General features: G+C 47.1%; 1 protein-coding gene across 1 annotated transcript in view; it reads left to right on the top strand.

Annotated features, from left to right (window-relative positions):
- The window catches only part of LOC306702559 (ephrin-B1-like), a gene marked incomplete at its 5' end in the record, with an annotated part of 50,701 nt that overhangs the window by 19,057 nt on the left and 11,644 nt on the right, over nucleotides 1-20,000 (top strand). The gene's annotated exons all lie outside the window — the stretch shown is intronic.

The following is a 20,000-nucleotide window of genomic DNA, read 5'->3' as shown; positions in this document are numbered from 1 at the left end:
CAGTTTTGAGGTGCTTGTTTCTCCATTTTCACTTCTACAAATGGAAGATTCTATGTTATTATAAGGTCACCGAAACCTTTGCTTTACAAGACTTTACTTTCAGAATCATTTCCCTAAAATGTCCAAGAAGTTTCTTGAAAACAACCATGTGATTAGGTCTGCTGTTTTTGGAGAATAGAGACATTGTTTATTTGGGGCATTATCATTTAATGAAGTCCAACTAACTGCTAGAGTAACCCAGAGTGTAAACAGTTTAACATTAATGGAGACCTACGTTTTTAATAATAAATTCATATTTATGTTTTTTTAGAAAGTAGCTTTTCTTTCCCTTCAGTTCGTCCCAAACTATTAACTAAACTTCGAAGAAATATACAAATAAATTGCAGACCTGTAGAATGAGGTGGATGATGATAAAAGAGGCTATTCTGCACAATGAGCACTTTTACTTATTGATACTGATGTACATTTTGCTGATAATACTTCCATACTTTTACGAAAGCAACATTTTAAATGTAGCTAGCTTGAATGTAATGGCACTAAATAGGTTGACAAAAAGCATAGAGGCATTGTGCACACTTCCCTTTTCATACTGAGACACAGTCTGTCTCTGGGTTTAATTTATTATTACTAACTTCTTTTATTGAATCATAGTTTTGCCGTTAAAATGATATCCTGTACCAGCATTGCTAGGATTTGAGAGATGGTGTTAAAGAAGAGAAACAATAACAACAACAGCTACAACACAAAATGTTTGATTTACGCCTGAGCATTAAATTGTGAATGAAAGAATATTCTAAATTATAAAAATGTGTTCATAATTTAAACTGTAGAGCATTTAAACGATAAAGATTTTATTATTATTTTTTTTAATTCGTCATTAGTAAGGACAGCCAATCATTTACAACAACAACACAATGTTCTCAAGAGCCAGCAGAAGAAGCCTTTCTTTCTCTCCTTTTGTTCGCGTCGTCTTCTGACCCTGTAACGATCACCACTCGTTGAAGAGGAGGTGAAGCTGCAACAGTTTGGTTTGGGGCTCTCCTCGAGGATTGGCTTTTCATTTGAATCCTCCCTGTCCTGGACATCGGTACCACAAGGAGTTTCAGGAGGGGATATATCAGAGGAGCTGGTTCAGGGGCCACCTCAGCAGGGTTTGTCTCTGGCTGCTGTGTTTGATCCAGGCAGGTGGTCAAGTTGTCCAGCACTGCAGCAGTGATCGCAGGTTCAGCAGCAGGGGGTCAGTGGAGATGGAGTCACAGCAGAGCCTGGTTCTGCTGTGGGCTCTAGGTTTGTATCCTCTCTGGCCAGAACATCAATGGGGTGTTGGAGTCAGTTCAGCGACAAAGTAAATTTCACAAGTGTAAGTTGAAGGAGAGTCTGGATAATAGTCTATCACGGTCGAGCTTTCTGGCACAAGTGAGCAGAGTGTGTTCTGGGTCAAGTGATACGAGCTCTGGAGTAGAATCATCAGGATTATAGAATGGAACTGACTGCTTCTACAAGTATCCTGTTGTTAAAGAAAGTCTATAATATACACTACCGTCAATGGATTCATACATAATGTATCAAACAATGCGGTCATCACGACACCAGTTGATGGAGCCATACGGCGCCATTGGTTACATGCTGACACCCAGTGAAATCCTCTCCAAAGGTTAAGGCCGGTGATAGTCTATATTTCCTAATTGTCAGTAAATCCCATGAAAAGGCCAAAAACAACAATGAATTTATCCTACTAACACACTTTCGCCAAAATCTAATGTAGATAGCTGATACCTTTGAGCCAAAGAGCTCCATTGTTGTCTAAAAACACATCGATGAGCCACACTGGGTGACATGTTATTTTACTACCGTGGACCTGGTCTCTGTGTCTTATATTGCCAATCTGAGTCAATCACACTTTTCTATTATATTGTCCTGGTGCTGTAAACTCAGTAGAAAATAGTCCCAAAAGGATGCACTACTACTTCTGTTTGAGTACGGTTTGCTGAAAACTACAGTGCTCAGCTTTTTTCGGGAAATTACTGTGTTTTTTATAGTTTTTTTTTAATGAAATAATATATTGTCTGACCAGTTTTTAAAGATTTACGTCTTCAGTAAGAAAAACGGGCTTAAAGCTGCCTCGGGGAAGTCGGGGAGTATTGAGAGACAGACTAACACATTGTCCGTTTTGGTGTTTTGATGGGATTTGTGAATAATGAGCGGGCAGGTACAAAGCCACAGTTCATCCGAGGGGTATGACGACAACCTAGACACTCTTTCTCCGTCGTGTTGGCTCAGTAGCTGCAGAAACATACACGCTGGGGCTCAGTTCATAATGCCAAAGACAGTGTTATTTTAGACGTAGCTTGGGCCTTATCTAATTATTACTTCAGTCCTTCATTTCCTACATTTCCTGGAATGACTTAATTACATGCGGTGGGGTTGATCTGGTCTGAGGATACTATCAGTTGGGGGTTCTTCCACATCTGTAATTGATTCTCCTCCGTATCAACGAAATGATCAGAGTTTCGATGTCTTCAGGCCATAAGAAATCTACTGATCCACAACACATCTATAGTCTCATGAAGCCTAACACCGTTAATATACAATGACTTATGAATTATCTTGAAATACCCATAAAACTTTAAAAAGTTATGGATGATTTATGTTTGTATCTTATCTTATCGAAGTGTTTAAATCCTTCAGAAGGTAGAAAGTTGTTTTTTTTCTGTCCTATGTTAAGAAAATAACAACAAGCTATACTTTATTCTTAAAAGAATCTTTATGTCATCTCCCTCTAAAGGACGAAAAACAATCCACGCTAAACTACATCCCGCATATGTGATCCCTTTTGATCTGGAGCAGTTCAGTCGATATTTGCGAACTCGCCCTCAAAGCCAGAACGCGGGGAAGCATGAAGCCTGTGATGTTATCAAGCGACAGTTTTTTGGGGGCCGCTCCTGTGGCAACACATCATGTGGACTTTAAAGAAATACTTCTTTGAGCTTTATTACACCCACATGTCTTTCGGAATACACCTTGGGCACTTTTCGCCGTCTGCTCAAAGTTTTCCTAGCCGGCTGTTAGCGGGGCTGCTGCTCCACATATTGTCTCCTGATTACATCATAAATATTTTAACCAACTCTATTAGTGACATGTGCGCGGGCTACAGTATGATCCGACATCAGAGGGAACACTTTTAAACTTTACTTGCGGTCGAATTTGCTTTCGTACGACACTCTCTGCACCCGTCTTGCTGAGTGTTAAGAATACTTAACTCTCGCTCCTCAGTGTTTCAGACTGTGAACTCATAACTCGAGCCCGTTTTAAATCCGTCACAAGGGAGGCTGGCTCTGCGTGATGGTGGATCATCATTAGGCTCATATACTGTAACATTCTCGCGCCAGCGGTAATCGGATGAGGTATTTTCCTTGGTATTATGGTAATGTTGTTGTCCTTTGCAACACGGAGAGCTCGCTTTATTTATTCCCTGCCGCGGCCTGTGCGTTCGCCGCGACACACTTCATCTATCATTTAGACGACGCGTGGCTGCCGAACGAGTGTAAAGCGCGTGAGAGCAAAGCGAGGGACAGCGAGCACCTGCGGTTAACACACCTTTCCTGCTTTTCCTGTACACTCGACTTGTGTTCCGTGTGTTTGCTTTAGGCGTCTTCAGGCCGGCTTATCCCCACCTAGAAGATGTGGGTGCGTTATCCCACCGTCTCTGCTGGGAATGCGGCCCAGCCGGTCAGCAGAGCGACGTAAATCTGCTCGGCCTGTAAAGACCCGGCTTATCTGGCCTGATTAACGGTCAAACGGGGCAGACACCGTTTGAGACAAGAAGAAGACGCACAGGGAGTGGACATTCCACTGAATCTCGCAACAGTCTTTTTTTCCCTGTCCCCCCCCCCCCTCCCATCCACCCCGGGCTCCACTCTGACTCCACGGCTCCGTTTGTCTTGTCCTTGATCATCCCTGCCCCCACTTCTGCTCCTTCCATGAGGTAGAATAAGCAACAAAGGGTGTGGGGTAAAGTAAGCAACAAATGGCGTCTGTGTGTGCGTGTGTGTGTGTGTGTGTATATTTTTTGCGTGTGTGTCCCGTGCCTCGGTGTCACCGCAGGGGATCCACGTCCACCCGGTCCCGTCTATCCCAGCACAGCTCTAACAGGAGTCGAAAGGTCAAAACTCACGGACAAGGGGTCGCGGAAACACAGCAGGGGGTTCAGTAATGATAACCCTGGACTGATCTAAACCCCAGACCAGCACCAGCCTGTGCTGTCCGTCAGCACCCACCACCCCCCTATGTACACAATCACGCACACACACGCGCGCGCACACACACACACACGTATACATACACCTTCCCACCCCCCTGGTGTATGAGCGCACAAACTGGTTGTATTTCCCTGCGTTGTCTAAACACAGGATATGGAATGAGCTGTTTGTGAGTAAAATGGCCGTGCTGTGTTTAGAGGTTGGAGTCAGGAAAGAAGTGATTTTAGACAGGAGGCTTGTAAGCAGGAGGAAATGTAATGGAGAAAATGAGCAACGGAGCAGGAACGAGAGAGGAGGGACAAGCATATGTACCTGCACACACACATACATACTGTATATATATATATATTAGGGCTGCAACAACGAATCGATAAAATCGATAAAAATCGATTATTAAAAGAGTTGGCAACGAATTTCATTATCGATTCGTTGTGTCGCGCGATTATTACGCCACTCAGTGAAGTGCAGTGAGGTTAGTCACTAGTGGCTGGTGAGGCACTGACTATTTCAGAGTCAGATTTACAAATATATGAACCCAATATAGAGCAGCTTAAATCACCATTCAATTGGCAACTTGCACATTGACTACTGGTTGTTTTTCATATTTCATATCAGCATTCTTTACACACATTAGTAAGGTACATATTTGATTGCACCGGGAGCGTCTGCTCCGCGATCTGTGACCTGCCCCACCAACCTGTTTCAGAAGCGGAGCGCCCGCGGGCGCCACCCGCGAAAATCTGTGTAACAACCACGGATTTATAAAGAGAACAACAAACACAGGTTGAATTGCTGTTGATATGGTCATATTTCCCTGTTTTTTTAGAATTGTTAAAGCTTAGATATTTAATCTTCAACATTTGCAAGCAAAATAGAAGAAGAAGAAAAGTGTAGAAGAAGAGTAACGGCACTACAAGCATAAACCCGACCCGTGGGCTCTCGCGCGCCCCCTTCAGTGAGGCAGAGGTACTGTTTGCTCCCCTCTGTGCTTCTTCACTGCGGTTTCTGTCAGATCAGCAAGACTGAATATGTTCTACACACACGTGAAATACAATACATGACATATTCTATGGAAAGAAAGGACTTATAATACAAGTGTCTACAAATATTACAGTGGTGACAAACAATGAGAAAGCAAAAGGCACGCGCTCAACCCAGTTTGTTAGGGATTGCGCAATCTGAGGTGAGGCACAACTCTTCGCTGCCTCACCTCGCGTGTCTCCTCTCTGTTTGAACAGGACATGAGCACATTCAGCGATTTTGACTATAAAAAGGAGGCTCAGCCTCCCCTGCCTTACCTGACCGCACGTCCCTGGTCACCCAATAAGTGGCAGAGATGTTTGAGTGTTCACAGCAGGCCCAGTCGCCTGAATAACGCAGCTAGGAATAATGGAATAGGACTCCGGTTCTATTTTGTGGGTTTTTCTCTGAACTGGGTCCATGATTAAGAGGGACGCATGGTGCATGGCCGTTCTTAGTTGGTGGAGCGATTTGTCTGGTTAATTCCGATAACGAACGAGACTCCGGCATGCTAACTAGTTACGCGGCCCCGTGCGGTCAGCGTTCAACTTCTTAGAGGGACAAGTGGCGTTCAGCCGCACGAGATTGAGCAACAACAGGTCTGTGATGCCCTTAGATGTCCGGGGCTGCACGCGCGCCACACTGAGTGGATCAGCGTGTGTCTACCCTTCACTGAGAGGCGTGGGTAACCCGCTGAACCCCACTCCTGATATTAGTCCATTTCTTTTTTAATTATTACTTTCACAGCTCAGGGATGTTCGAGCAACCTGTTTGTGCACTTTCTGAAGATTCTTTGCACTGTGAATTAGCCCTGTCAGTTCTGTTTTTGAATAAAGGGTTGGAAATTAATGCTTTTTAGTTTGTAGTTTTTTTTTATCCGATTCATCGATTAATCGAACAAATAATCGACAGATTAATCGATTATTAAAATAATCGTTAGTTGCAGCCCTAATATATATATACATATATATATATGTGTATATATATATATACATATATACATATATGTGTATATATATATATACATATATATATATATATATATATACAGATAGTCTTCATATTTCCTCCCCATTGGAGCAAAACAAATATTTCTCCATTTTCTTTCCCATTCGCTCCTCATTGAAATAATGTACCATGACTGCTCTGTGATCTGTTTCCAGTCGGGAGCTGGGCCGGTGAGTCTCTGTTGTTCTATATAAGGGTAAGGCCACGAGGCAGTAAACAGAGGCAGCCTGTCGTCGTGCACTCCTCTCTCTCCCCCCCCCCCCCCGGCTTCCAGCGCAGCAGGCCGGTTAAGCCTGATCCCTCTTGACAGCTGTCACTCTCCATCTCGCTGTACCATCGTGGAGTCTGAAACACTCCGACTTCCCCACCAGAACACTGCCGCAGTGGAGCACACGCTGTCGCACCTCCGGAGGATTGCCTCGGCCGAACGCATAATGGCCGCCACCAGCCAACGGCAAAAGTTGTTTCCATGTTTGTCGCTGCGTTTCTTTGACTTTGCAGGTGAATCCGACTTCCTCCGACTTCCTCCTTCTTTTTTTTTTGGAGACTGGAAACACGGAAGCTGCTGATAAGCACTTTATCATTTGAGGATACAATTGGTAAAGGCTACTTATTTCCTGACTCGTTTAAACGTGGGTGCCTTTAACAACAACACCGAAGAACTTGTCTGACAAAGTGCATTAGACGCTGTGGGGTGATCCGTCTGCAGCAATCACACCTGACAGGATTACGGTTAGGAGGCATGTTGCAGATCACCAACTCTCTTTTGCGTGGGCTATCCTCCGTAACTCTGTTGTTTTTTTGCTCAACAACCTACACACATTGCGCACCCCCCCCCCCCCCCCCCCCCAACCACCACCACTGGCCTCTTTTGCTTTACAGTGCGTTTGCCGTTGGGAGAGTCCAGGGTGAAGGTTGAAATCCCTGGCCCGGCTGCAGATCCTCTCCTGCCCTACATTCGCGAGAGCATGTCAACGCTCCGACATATGTGCACATGCGCGCTCCCACGCAGGTTCTCTCGCGGCAGTGATGCAAGTGAGCTCGGTGGGTCACGCAACACACGAAAAACACGGGCACAGACGAAGGCTTGTGCACAGACAAATAAATATAAACACCGCCAGGTTTATAGCTCAATTTGTTGCACTGCAATAACTGTAATCTGATTACGGAAAAAAAAAAAAGAAGTGTTAAATGTCATCTTTTAGAGCTAACATAAAATTACCATAATCAAATCACAGCCACTCAAAAGAAGAAGAAAAAAAAAGCCCAAAAACAATTGCATTTGTCAGCGGCGCGTTTTTAACAAGACAAAAGCATTTTGATTGTCAGATTATAGAGATGCAAATAACTCACTCGCTTTCTAGCCGCAGTCAAATGATTCTCATTCCTCAGTGAAGCGATAACTGTTAACATCTGGTAACCTGCTTCTGTAGAATCCCACTGAAATGTTTTAATTACAAGCAAGAGACACGGTGCAGGATTTACTTTTTGCATCGGCGCTGGAGTCGGAACAAAATACTGTTTTTGTTGCATATTTAGCAGCTTCGCTCCGAGAACTTCAAATAACGATTCAAGTCGTTCCATCGGTCCTATTGTAAACGTGATGGTGTCTACTAAAAGCTGGAAAAACTGGTTGAAAAGAATCAAGTTTCATCATTTTTGTAGATCGTACTGGTAAAAACATACTAAAACATGTCGCCTCTTTCGCGCCGTTTCATCGCGTAAACGCGGTGTTGTCGACCATTTTGTTCCCGTGTGCGTCTTGTTTTTGAATCAGCAGATCATCGTGGGCAGTAGTCGACTTGGAGTAGCCGTCATTGATGTTGCCGATTAGCGTTCTAAGCAGCTAATCAGTAAGCCTGAACGGATTTCATTTTCAAAGTAAACCCCGCTAACAGTTCGGGTTAGCATTGGTGAAGCAGCATGGCCCGGGATAAGGAGATTTAACCCCCCATCACCCCCCCCTATCCCTTGTGAGTGAATATAGCCCGGTGTTTATTAGAGTGCCAGTGTAATATATGACTTTCTGCTTGCTTTGCAAATCTATCCGGGCTGCCTCTGCGCCCTCTCCTTTGGATATTTCATTCAGAGAGGGTTAGCAGGCACAGCGTTATTGTCGCTGGTTATTGCCTTTCGTTTATTACAGAGGAGTTTGTTTAGAGGGAGGGAGGGGGCGATGGGGGGGTGGGGGGGGGTTGTGTTGTCGGGAGGCGGGCGACACACGAGGACTTTCTTTGAGAGGGAGGGCTGCTCACGTGGCGGTACAAGTGAATGGTAACCATTGGTTACGCCTGAACCCGTCGCTGCTAGATGAAGCTGATATATTCATGTATTCATCTCAATTAGTCCGCTCCGTGCATCTTCAAATGCAGACACTCATCCCTCCTCGGCAGCGCTCCATGCTTATCTTATTAGAATATTTTATCTTGCGTGTGAGTTCTCCCCTTCTCTCTCCCTCTCTCTCTCTCCCACTACGTCCTCCCTCGCTCCATCCTTCCATTATCCTGCCCTCACGTACGGAAGTTGTGTGTGTGTGCGTGTAGGTACTGAAGCCTGTGTTCAAGTCATTTTTGTTAACTGATAGCTTAGATCTCCTCTCAACAGACAGACCACAAGAGACCACATAGCTAACTCTGCCAAACAACAACCCTGTTTGTTAGTTTTTCCCCCCCTTCTTGTTCTATCCCCTCAGCTCAACACAAACTCATTTGCAGAATGACTCTTTTTCTTCTGCGAACGTCTTTCAGCTGTTGAGAGCGGCTTCCTTGTTTTCTTTAATTCCGTCCGCTACGCAGAAACCATCTCTGTGGTTGTTTGGGTTGTTTCTTTTTTTGCAACCCCGAAAATAGCTGCAGGCATAAAAGGGAGAGGAGACAACTTAAGACTGCTGGAAAGACGCTTGTTTGGAGTCCGTGGCGATTAGGGAAAGTGAACGCAGGACGCGAGAATATTAGCGCAGTTGTCCAAAAGGTCAAATTGCATGGGACAATGGCGTATCGCTTTTTAAGAAAGCATAAGAGCAGGAGAAAACAATGACAGCCTGTAATCTAAAACACTCTGGAATTGCATATTTGCCTCTCCGTCAGAGATGTCTGAGGTTGCTCGCCCTCTGCTTTGCCAACAACACATATTCTCGGCGTCTTTCTTCTCAGGCCAACAGCTAAGCTCAAATCACAGCTCTCTGTGTCTGTCAGATGGAGCTCGATCTCCCTCTCCACCATCCCCAGAACAGTGGTTTCTCTTTTCCGAGGCGCGCACTCCGAAGTGGCTTTGTTTTCCGACAGCCATTCAGTGGCACCCTCGGCCGAGGGCCTGCCAAGAAGTCCGCCTCCCCCGAGCTGGAGCCCGGGCCTGTTTACACAAACTCAATCGGAGAAATATGGATGTGTAATTATAGAGGCTGTTAGTTTTAATGTCGCATCCTCGCTATGGAAACCACTGCATGCTTGGTCAGCTACGATGAGCGGCGGCTGATGAAACTTTGACCGGGGATGGCGTGAACATTTCTGCGGAGAGCAGGGTTTTTTTTGGGTGGGGGGAGAGCAAGGGAAGAAAAAAAAGAGCTTTTTGATGGACTGGAATCAGCGCCGAGCAAAGCAAACAAGTCATGAATTACGTGGCGGTGATAGAGTTTGCTGTGGTCGTCCAACGCATAAATACAGAGTCTAAATACTGCTCCGCAGGCCAGGACCAAGCCCGTTTCTGTGAATTCAGCTCGGTGGCAAAATGTCCGTGTTCCATTCCAGCACGACCGCAGGCACACAAACTCAGTAACGGGAGCAGACAAACACACAGGAGAGAGTGTGTGTGCGCACAAACATGGGCATACATAAGCACAAAGCCACATAAGCAAATTCAAAGACACTGTGTGTGAGTGTATATGTGTATTTGTGTATATATATATATACATATATACATATATACAAACATATGCTCGCTGTTGCATGCAAATAGATGCTCACACACACAAAAAAAAGCACGACGCTCTCTCTGCCCAGATTTGCTTGCGTCATAGAAGCTGCGGTATGCATTGTGCATTTGTTAATGCACATTCAAGAGAATTTAGTTTAGCTGAGCGCAAGATATTCCCGGGCAGCTGTCCCGTGGGGGGGGGGGTGTAAGGCGTGTGTCGTGTGTCGTTTGTGCTTGCGTATCGCGATGGATGGATGAGACGCCGGAAAAGGAAAAGCTCCGTGTCTTCAAATAAATACGTGATGTGTTTGCGTTCAGGCCGCGCCGCCTCTCCCGGTTATTCCGTAGACGGCGGTGGAACAATTTTTATCCCCCCCTCCACAGGTTCAATTTCTGTTTCTCTTTCTGTTCGTCTCTCTCCCCCTTTGCTTCTGCAACTTAATCTATCTCTCCCTCCGCCTTGCTATTCCACCTATTTTCTCTCCTCCTTAGATCCCCCCCCCTTTCCTCCTCTCCCCATCTCTCCTGCACTGTGACAGATCCTTCAGGAAATTGTTTTGAGTCTGCCAGACGTTTCTTTTATTTTTTGTGTTGTAGCTGTTTATTTGTGCTAGGGGCACCGGGATGGGGCCCGGTTTCCCCCCCCCCCCCCCCCCCCCCCCACCCCCACGGACTAGAGGTTAAGCCTCCGAACTCTACCACCGCCCTGCGCCAAAAAATACACTGATCCTCGATCAGCGTGGCTTTACCGTGTAACCGATACCGGGGGGATGCGGGGAGAGGAGCACCAGAGAGGATGTAATCAGTGCGCGTGCGTGCGTGTGTTTGTATGTGTGCGTCGGCTGCCGGCTTTGTGTGTATTAGGATATAATCAGCAGCGTTTTCTCTGTGGTCTGCTGTGCTCTCTGATTGGGGTTTTGGCGAATATAACAGGAGAAGGGAGATGGGGGGGGGGGGAGGGGGGAAATGTGTTTCTTTTCCTGCGTCTTGTGTTGCAGCCCGGCCTCAGAGCCGGAGGAGCCCTCGCTGCGGTTTTGGAGCCTCGCTCGCAGCTCTGGCTCTTTACACACCAGCTACATCAGAGCCTCTATCTATTATATATATCCGTCTGTCTGCCCACCACCACCTCGCGCATCCCAATGTCTTAGCTGCTCCAGAGCTGCTCCTGACACCGGTCCCACGTTGGCTGCAGTCAGCTTTGCTCGGCCGCCTCCGTGTTAGCAGGTACAGGAGATCTCCACCCCCCCCCCAACCCCCCTCGGGGCTTCAGGCTCAAACACGCACAAACACCCGTGCACGGTCGCAGGGACACACGGTCGCCCACACACTTATGAGCTGTCCTCTCTCTCCTCTCGCTCTCTATCTCGGTCTTTGTTCTGCCGCTTGCAGATTTTAGTTTTTTTTTGCGGACAACAGATGGGCTGACATCGACTCTCTGCTAAATAACAAGTACACGCTCTGTCTCTGACATCTCTCTCTCTCTCTCTCGCTCTCTCTCGCCACGCATTCGCCAGTTACACGTTTCACTCGTTTATCGAGCAACAATCCCAAACATGAACTCATTACAGCCTCTCTAATGTGAAGATTTGCTGCTTTTCTCTGTGTCGCATCATTCTAAATTGGATTATCTTTGGGTTTTGGGGCGTCGCTTGGTCAGAGCGACACATTTGGAAGCATCACCGTGTGATCGTGATGGCCGTTTTTCACTGCGGCATGCGACTGACTAAAGAATCGATCCATGAAAATCTAAAAATGTACGTGGCGAGAATCATTAGTTGAAGCCCAGACTCCTTTCTGCGTTCCTCTGACCTGCTCGTCACCCGGGCAGCTTCATTACCCCGAGACCAGTTCTCTCACCCGAGCCACAGCACTCTCGTCCCTCCTGACGCACTGCATCGCCGAGCCTTTCCCTCTTACTTAGATGACCTCATCGGGGTTTGTCTCGCGTATTTGCGATTTGGAAGGCGCGAGTTATTGTTTGTTTGTTTGCGCCCCACGTCTTTGATGAGTGTTATTCTGCCGAGGAACACAAGGCTGCTTCAGTTGTCATAACTCTCTTCTGGAGGCCAGATTGAAAAGGTCAGCGAATCGAAGCTCCTCTCTCCACAAAAGGATGAATGGACACAGTGTAGGAGCCACACACACACACATAGACACATATGTAGACACGCTGAGACCTCTCCATGCATTTTCATGCAGACAGAAAAGCACACTGCCAGCACGTTTTATTAAGATGCACCAGCACGGCCGTGCGGGTTCTCCGAGGACGTTTCGTCCTCCTTCCTTTGGTGTTCGCTAACGTGTTCCAGGGCTTCGCCGCCTCTGGTTTCCCTCAGAGGGGAGTTTGCTCGCAGATTCGCTCTTTAGTCGGTCTAGATCTTTTTGGAAGTCTCGTGGCCTTTGACATGCCACCGCTATCACCCGCCACATTCCGATCCATCCCAGCGCTTCTTTTATCAGGCAACGCGGGCTGATTTGTGTCTCGTGGGGCTTTTTTAGATCGTTCAGGGCGACTCCTCCACCGGAGTCCACAGGCCCACACGACCTTTGTAGATGACCACAAAGGCCGGGGGGGGGGGGAAGCCGGAGAGGATCAGTTTTATCATCTGCTGGGGTTTAGCGAGTGAACCGTGGTTCACCTCGTGTGATTATCAGTGCAAATGAAGCAGGACGGAGACTTCAATGAGCCTCCTGCTGAGGAACAGGCTCTTTAAGACCTCGTGTGTGCATCTGTCAGCTGATTACACACGTGTAACCTGACAAAAGCAATACCACCCACTAATGTGGATGTTGCTGTTTGGAGGAAATACCTGCTGGGATTTGTAATAGGCTGTAGGATCAATGCAACGGCATTGTAATGGACTCAATAATGGGGTAATCCCATGTTATTTAAGCTATCCTTATCGTCAAGCCAAATGTAAACATTTAAAAAATATTTTTGGGTTGCTGTTGAGTGCCCTAACAAACCTGTAAGACCCATTACATCAGGGGTGTCAATCATATGGCCTGTGGACCAGAACCGGCCCTCCAAAAGAGTCCGGTCCGGCCCATTGGATGACTTTGCAAAGTGTGGAAATTGCAGAGAAGTCATTGATTCCATTTTTTCCATACAATGCATATAATGCTATTCCAACACACAAAACATTGATGCCAAGAGGCTAAGAGGTGTCTTTTCCATCCTGAGCGGAAGACAGTTCCCTAAAAACAACAAAGTGGTCATATTTAAAGATATTTAACATTTTGCAAAATATAAATCCGTATCAGACTTCTATCTTTAAACGATGTCGGTGCTTCCTCAATAGCTTCCACTTCAGTTGGTGCGGTGATGCTAGCCCTTCCACACAGCTGTGGTAACATATGGAAAGTTAAAATCGTTTTTCACAAAGTTGGACAAGTTGTTTGAATCATAATAAGTGAAATACTACTTTGTTGTTCAGTTCCAAAATCCTTGTGACTTGAGGTGCTTGTGCTTTGTAGATCCACTGTGATCTGTAAATTGTAATGCACATGTAATGAGACTGACTATATAGGTTACTATGCAATGGTTCTACCGTTGCGCCCCACTTGAGATCAAAGTGTGCCATGAACTCAAATGAGTTTTGACACCCCTGCATTATATTACATACATATTTTGTTGAGCCAATTCTTAGTAGTTCATTTTAGGGCAGTTACTCTTAATGTTGTCAACAGACACTTGCAGACCCCCCCCCCCCCCCACCCCCACCACCACCACCACCATTTCCCATGGCATTCCCCCCCCCCCCCCCCCCCAGTACAAAGGACGGTTAATGGAGAGTGAAAATTGAATAATTTGACCCATTTCTTTGTATATGACTTCCTGGAATTGTCTTAACCCAAGGACGCGACCGCAGGATATGACCGCGGCGCTCTGCTTTTAACTTGAAATGGCAGCAGGAAGTGGTCCGAAGCTCCAATAACGTGGCAAACGATGACGGATCGGACGAGTTGCTGCTACAGATTAAATCAGGGACACAAATCCAGGATTGGAAGGCAGTCGTGCGGGTTGAGAAGAGAGCCCAATGATTTCTGGGGTGAAGGGTAACACCGGGCCCACGATGGGATTCATGAGACACTAATGAGGAACTTCCTTCTGTCTTTAACAAGAAATACACTCTGTGTGCTCATTGCCAGTTACACACACGGCCGCACAAACGAGCCATATGCACACAAACACACACACATTAACTAAGCACGAGATAAACAGTAACTCGTCCACATGAACAATATTAACCTTTAGCTCTTGAGCGTGCAGCTGTATGTGTGTGTGTGTGTGCGTATGTGTGTGTGTGTGTGTTGTATCTCTTCTAACCTTTCCTTCGGACCAATAGGAAGGTGCAATGCCATTTTTTTTCCTCTCTGACCCACTTTCCCCTCTGCTCATTTCTCTGAACACGCAACATTTCAGCTGCTATTAGTGAAATGATGCACCGTCTGAGACGGCAGAGGCAAGTGTGTGCGCCGCACTGGCTGTCTGTGTGTTTTGTGTGTCGCCCTTAAGGGCGTGTTTGTTCACCTGTTAGTTATTGTGTATTCAAGGGTGTTAATGTGTGTGTGTGTGTGTGTCCACAAGGGCTGTGCCAGTTTAAAAACCGTAATAATCTTATAATTGATCAGCGATAATATACCGCAAACAAAGAACAGAAAACGGCCTCGACCGCCTGAAATGTTATTTTCCCTTCTATGGCCGAGTCCGTGCTTTCAGAGGAACACGACTGCCCGTCACATGAAGCAAAACGAGCTGCAACGGGCCGCTTCTTCAGCCCCCCCCCCCCCACACTGTTTTTCCCCCTGCACATGATTTGTTTCAAACTGCTGAGGTTTTCTGTGGCTGCAGCTCGATGATATCGGTGAAAAGAGCCATTACAGCCAATTAGCTACTCTGTCATTAGGGAGGGTTTGTGTGGGCTACTGGCAACTTCTGCACACAGCCGAATACATTATAGCTGGAATAGCTGCTAAAGTTGGAACGGCTAATATCTAAACATGTTCCACATTTAGCAACAACAGAGCCGCGGTGGGCGGGCTTTTTGCAGTCTGCAGTGCGAATGAAATTAATATTGGACGCCGCGGCTGCTGTCTTCTCATAACGTTAACGCTATATGCAGCAGCTTATAGCGTTATCAGTCCCCATCCCTCAGGTCACACTGTTTTATTGTGCCAATCGACCGCATTCAAGAATTGTATGATCTGAAGTCCCCACGGTGCACACCTGTCAGATTAAGTGGGTTTTGGCTTAGAAGCGTGTGTGCACATTGTGAGTGGGTCTTTATTTTGTGTGTGTGTGTGTGTTTGTTGAGGGAAGAGGCGAGTGTGTGTGTGTGTGTGTGTGTGTGTGTGTGTGTGGGGGGGGGGGCAGCAGGAGTGCAGGAGAGAGGTTCAGGATGCGATGTACTCTAAGATGAGTCTGTCTGCATCTGTCATGTTGGAGTGTGCTCAGTCTGTTCGTGTTTGAGACAGATGACTTGCTCCGCTCCCAGAGGTCCTCCTGTTATTCTGTGTCCTTTATCTCCTACTGATCCGACAGACGGCCTGCACCGCGTGTGTGCACCTTTTGTTTGTTTCTGCGTGGGTGTGTGTGTGAAAATTCTGCATGTGCACTCCCCCGTCTTATGTGCCTCCTTGCGTGCACATGGGACAGTGTCGTGCTTCGTCTTTTTGCGTGCGCGGATACGCGGGGGGGGGAAGGTTTTTATGTCGCGTACGGGTGCTCTGGGTTTGCCGAGTTGGGAAATGGAGTAAAACAAAAGTGTAATAGCTCTGTTCTTCGCCGGATTCACCGGAGAGGGGAACACACAGACACCCTCAGCTAAATGTTGCAGAGGCTCTCTGTGTCTGCAGGCTGTGAGTCTTGTAGAGACACGCACACTCGCGTATACACACACACACACGCACAGGCACTTTGGGAGCTGCTGACAGGTCCTCTGCAGAGGTTAAAAGCTGTCATAAGTAGTCTTGAAGCACGAGCCCAGTGGTGCCGGCCATGGAAGTCCATAATGCCCAACCTTTGGCTTGGTAATCTGAGACTGTCTTGACTGATGTACAGGGACCACACACACACACACACACACACACACACACACACGCGCACATAAAATGAAAAATAATCGCCAAGATCATCAAGGAAAATTCACACGCTCCCAAACATTTGTAAATATACATGCTGGAGTACGAAGTCACAGATCCCTCCAAGCATGCACGCACACTATATTACACATAAATGTAGACACATGTACACATATACGTACTCTAATGCGCACAGTTGCACAGAAACCAAAACACCACACAACGAGAGAGTCAGGGGAGCGTGTAATGGTGAGTGTGAGTAAGAGAGAAGCAGGCTGGCAGACACACACACACACACACACACATACAGACACATGCACACAATCCAACACTCGCATATGCTTCCTCCGCTTCACAGAGAGAGATCACCTCCCACTTCTTCTTCTTTCCAAACTGAGCTCTCCTCCTCCTCCTCCCCTCAACTCCTCACTTCATCACCTCCTTCCATATTCCCTCACCGACATATGCACGCACTGACGCGCGCGCACACACTCACACACACACACACACACACACACACACACACACACACACACACACACACACACACACACACACACACGCTCGCACGCAAGGACACTTCAGACAGATCAAGTCTCACCTCCTCCCCGGCTCGTACGCTCCCTCATCTTCAAAAAAAGGAATCTCCCGCTTCCTCTCCTGCCCCTCCTCACCCTGCACTCCTCTTTCCATCCCCTCTCTAAACACCTCGCACACACACACACACAGACACCACACCTCACACACACACCTCTCTTTCTCCACTTCACCTCCCTCCACACCCCCACACCCCGTACTATCCCATAGTGCTCTCTGCTGGAAGGATTTAGAGGTACCCTGTAATTTTGGTGCCGGAGGAGCTCTTAAGTCCTGCCTGATCTTCTGGCTACACAGGCAGTCAATGTGTGTGTGTGTGTGTGTGTGTGTGTGTGCATGTGTGTGTGCGCGTGCACTTGTCAGTGTGTGCTTCAGTGTGTGTTCGCTTCCGTGGGGCCAAGTGCTTACATGTCTGTATATTTTTTTCGCAACGGTTTCCAACTAGGGTTGTATTTGTGTGTGTGCAGCCGTGCGTGTATTCGATTTTCGCTAGTGCGTGCATACGTGTGTGTGTGTGTGAGAGAGAGAGAGAGAGAGAGAGAGAGAGCAGTCTAATCAGGACGCAAGAGAGGAGCTCCCCCTCTGGCTGTATACCGAAGCAGTAAGCTGAGCAACAGTTGTGTGCACTGGGCCGCTAACCACCTCAAACCTTGACACTAATGCTGCTACCTGCTCACCGTACGCGCAGCGAAGCGGCTCCCGGGAACAGGCAGCACGCGCTCATCTCGGATGCTTGGCAAGACCTGAAATAGCGGTGGAAAAAAAAAACCACGTAGATGAGAAAGTCAGCTGTGTCCGCGCACCACATTTATTCTGACCCAAAGTCAATATTGGATTTGCAAAAAAGAAATAAAAACATAGCCTGGAAAAATGTGCAGCACTGAAGTCAAAGATATGACTATTTTATGTTGTCCGCCAGGTTTTATTATTGAGAGGGTGAAACCGCTGGCCGGGCCGAGTGCGGCCCGATTCGTCCGAGATGATGTGAAAAGTCATGAGTTTTCTTTGCCGGGGCCAAACCCACGCAGGAGGCGACGACAGAGGCGGCGAGTAATCAGTTGATTACTGATTTCCATTTCTATTCCTGGGACAAAGGAACCGAGGGCTGATGGGCGAGGACATCTATTTAGATCCATTTCATTCTGCCGTAATCAGGCTTTAGCCATGGCCTAATACTCGGGATTAGAAAATGGTTCAAAGTGCAAACATCTAGATCCCCCAATATTATTCCAGTCTGCCAACCTCTCACTCTGTATGTGTGTGTGTGTGTGTGTGTGTGTGTGTGTGTGTGTGCACGTGCGAGCTTGCATGCGTGCCAGATCTGCTGTGGAGGGTTATCTCTGGAATCAGGCCCATAAACCTAATCTAACCCTCTCCGCGCTCGTTCGTTTTTCCCTCCTTCTTCTTGATGCTAAGTGTGAGTGATCGGATCGTGGTTGTGTCTGCTTTTTTTTCTCTATTTTTTTTGTTTTGTTTTGTGAAAATGTAGGCATTATTACTGGCGGTGGTTACTGTGACTACCCGGCCCCGGCTAGGCTCGGCTCGTCTAAGTGGAAGTCTGAATGCTGTGGAGAATGAGGGAGGGGGGGGGGGGGGGGGGTTTGCGGGCGGTGTGTGTGAAAGGTAGCCAATGAATGTCACCTCTCATCCACTTTCTCATTAAACAACCTGCTCTGTGTCTGTCACATTGGCTGTATCTATCTTTTCCCCATCGTTTGGTGCTTTGGGGTAGATGTTGCACACGAGAGTGCACACACGCACACACACACTGTATGAAAGCTAGCATCCCCTCCTGGGCTGGACAGGAATAATAAGCAGCAGATGATTCATGATGGAGATGGAGGAGGTGGGGGTGGGTGTGGGGGGGGGGGTGTATTCAGCAGGACCACCTGAGTGACCTCATTTAGCAGACCTGAGAATAAATATAGACCGCCGCGTCACACTTCAGCCTTTGGCTCGTGTCGTCTCGGCCAGTCAGCGCCGCGTCTCTCACACGTCTCCCGCACCTTTTCCCCAGCGTCCTTGTGAAACCTGCGTGCATTCACATGCATTCCGCGGCAGCAGTATGCATGTGTAGTATTGGAACGGGAGCCGTTGTTGCGGGCCAGCTCTTTCTCTTGGCTGACACATTTGGTGCTGTACATATTTCCCAACATCAACATTTGGCACCTGGTTTCTCTTATGACTTCAGCAGCTGTAGATCTTTTGTTCTCCCACTAGCCACTCTGCGGCCAGTGATCCACACCCACAAAGAGGGCCTTAAATCGTACCAAAAAAAACAAAAAAAAAACAGCTTTGGAGCCTGACCGCTTTATTAAAAAAGAAAAAGAGCAACATTCCTCTGTGCAATGACCAGCTCTTTCGGTATTCTGGACTCCTCGCGCCGAAACCGGTTTGTTCCACTAAATCATTAGCAGCAGAGAGGGAGTTTCTTTGTTCTCCGTCCTACGGTTCGCTTTATCCCCTTGTGTTTTTATCTCCGCCGAGACACACAGGAAGACCCAATTCCCCAGTTTCCTCTTTCCAAAACACGACATGACCGTCGGCTTTTTAATATCTGGAAATCCAGATTTGGATTAACGTCAGTAGAGGAGAGAGAGAGAGAGAGAGAGAGAGAGAGAGAGAGAGGGCAGCTTTCAGATTAAAACGAGCCGGCAGTGTGTCCTTGTTGTGGACGGCCGGTTAGGGAGTTTGACTAACGTGTCTGGCAGTTATCTGTTTTCGAGTGAACACCGACATGATAAATGTAACTACGGCGATATCACACACGGGATGAAATGACAAACACAGGAGTGTGGTGCTGCAAGTTTTCTTTTCTTTTTTTTTTCACAGCACATTTGTTAATGGACTCAACAGTTGTTTCTGGAGTCAATTCCCATCTTGAATAGCGCTTAAAGGATGTAAGGACATAAGGAAATGTGGTTGGGACCGGTCACGGTTAATCGGATTATGACTTTCCATCGGTACAGTAAAAGCCTTGAATTATTTGACGTCTCAAACGGCCTGAGCACAAACAACATATAAAGTGGTCATCCCTTCATAAAAACCCCGGCTCTCTTTCAGTCGCTTGCCCAAACGGCCTCGAAGGCCCAACTTATCATCATGCCACATCAGCTGGGG

The sequence above is a fragment of the Pholis gunnellus genome, assembly GCF_910591455.1.
Source record: "Pholis gunnellus genome assembly, chromosome: 10".
Classification (NCBI taxonomy): Eukaryota; Metazoa; Chordata; class Actinopteri; order Perciformes; family Pholidae; genus Pholis; species Pholis gunnellus.
Note: the sequence above shows the minus strand (reverse complement) of the source record. Positions and strands in the feature narration are given on the sequence as shown.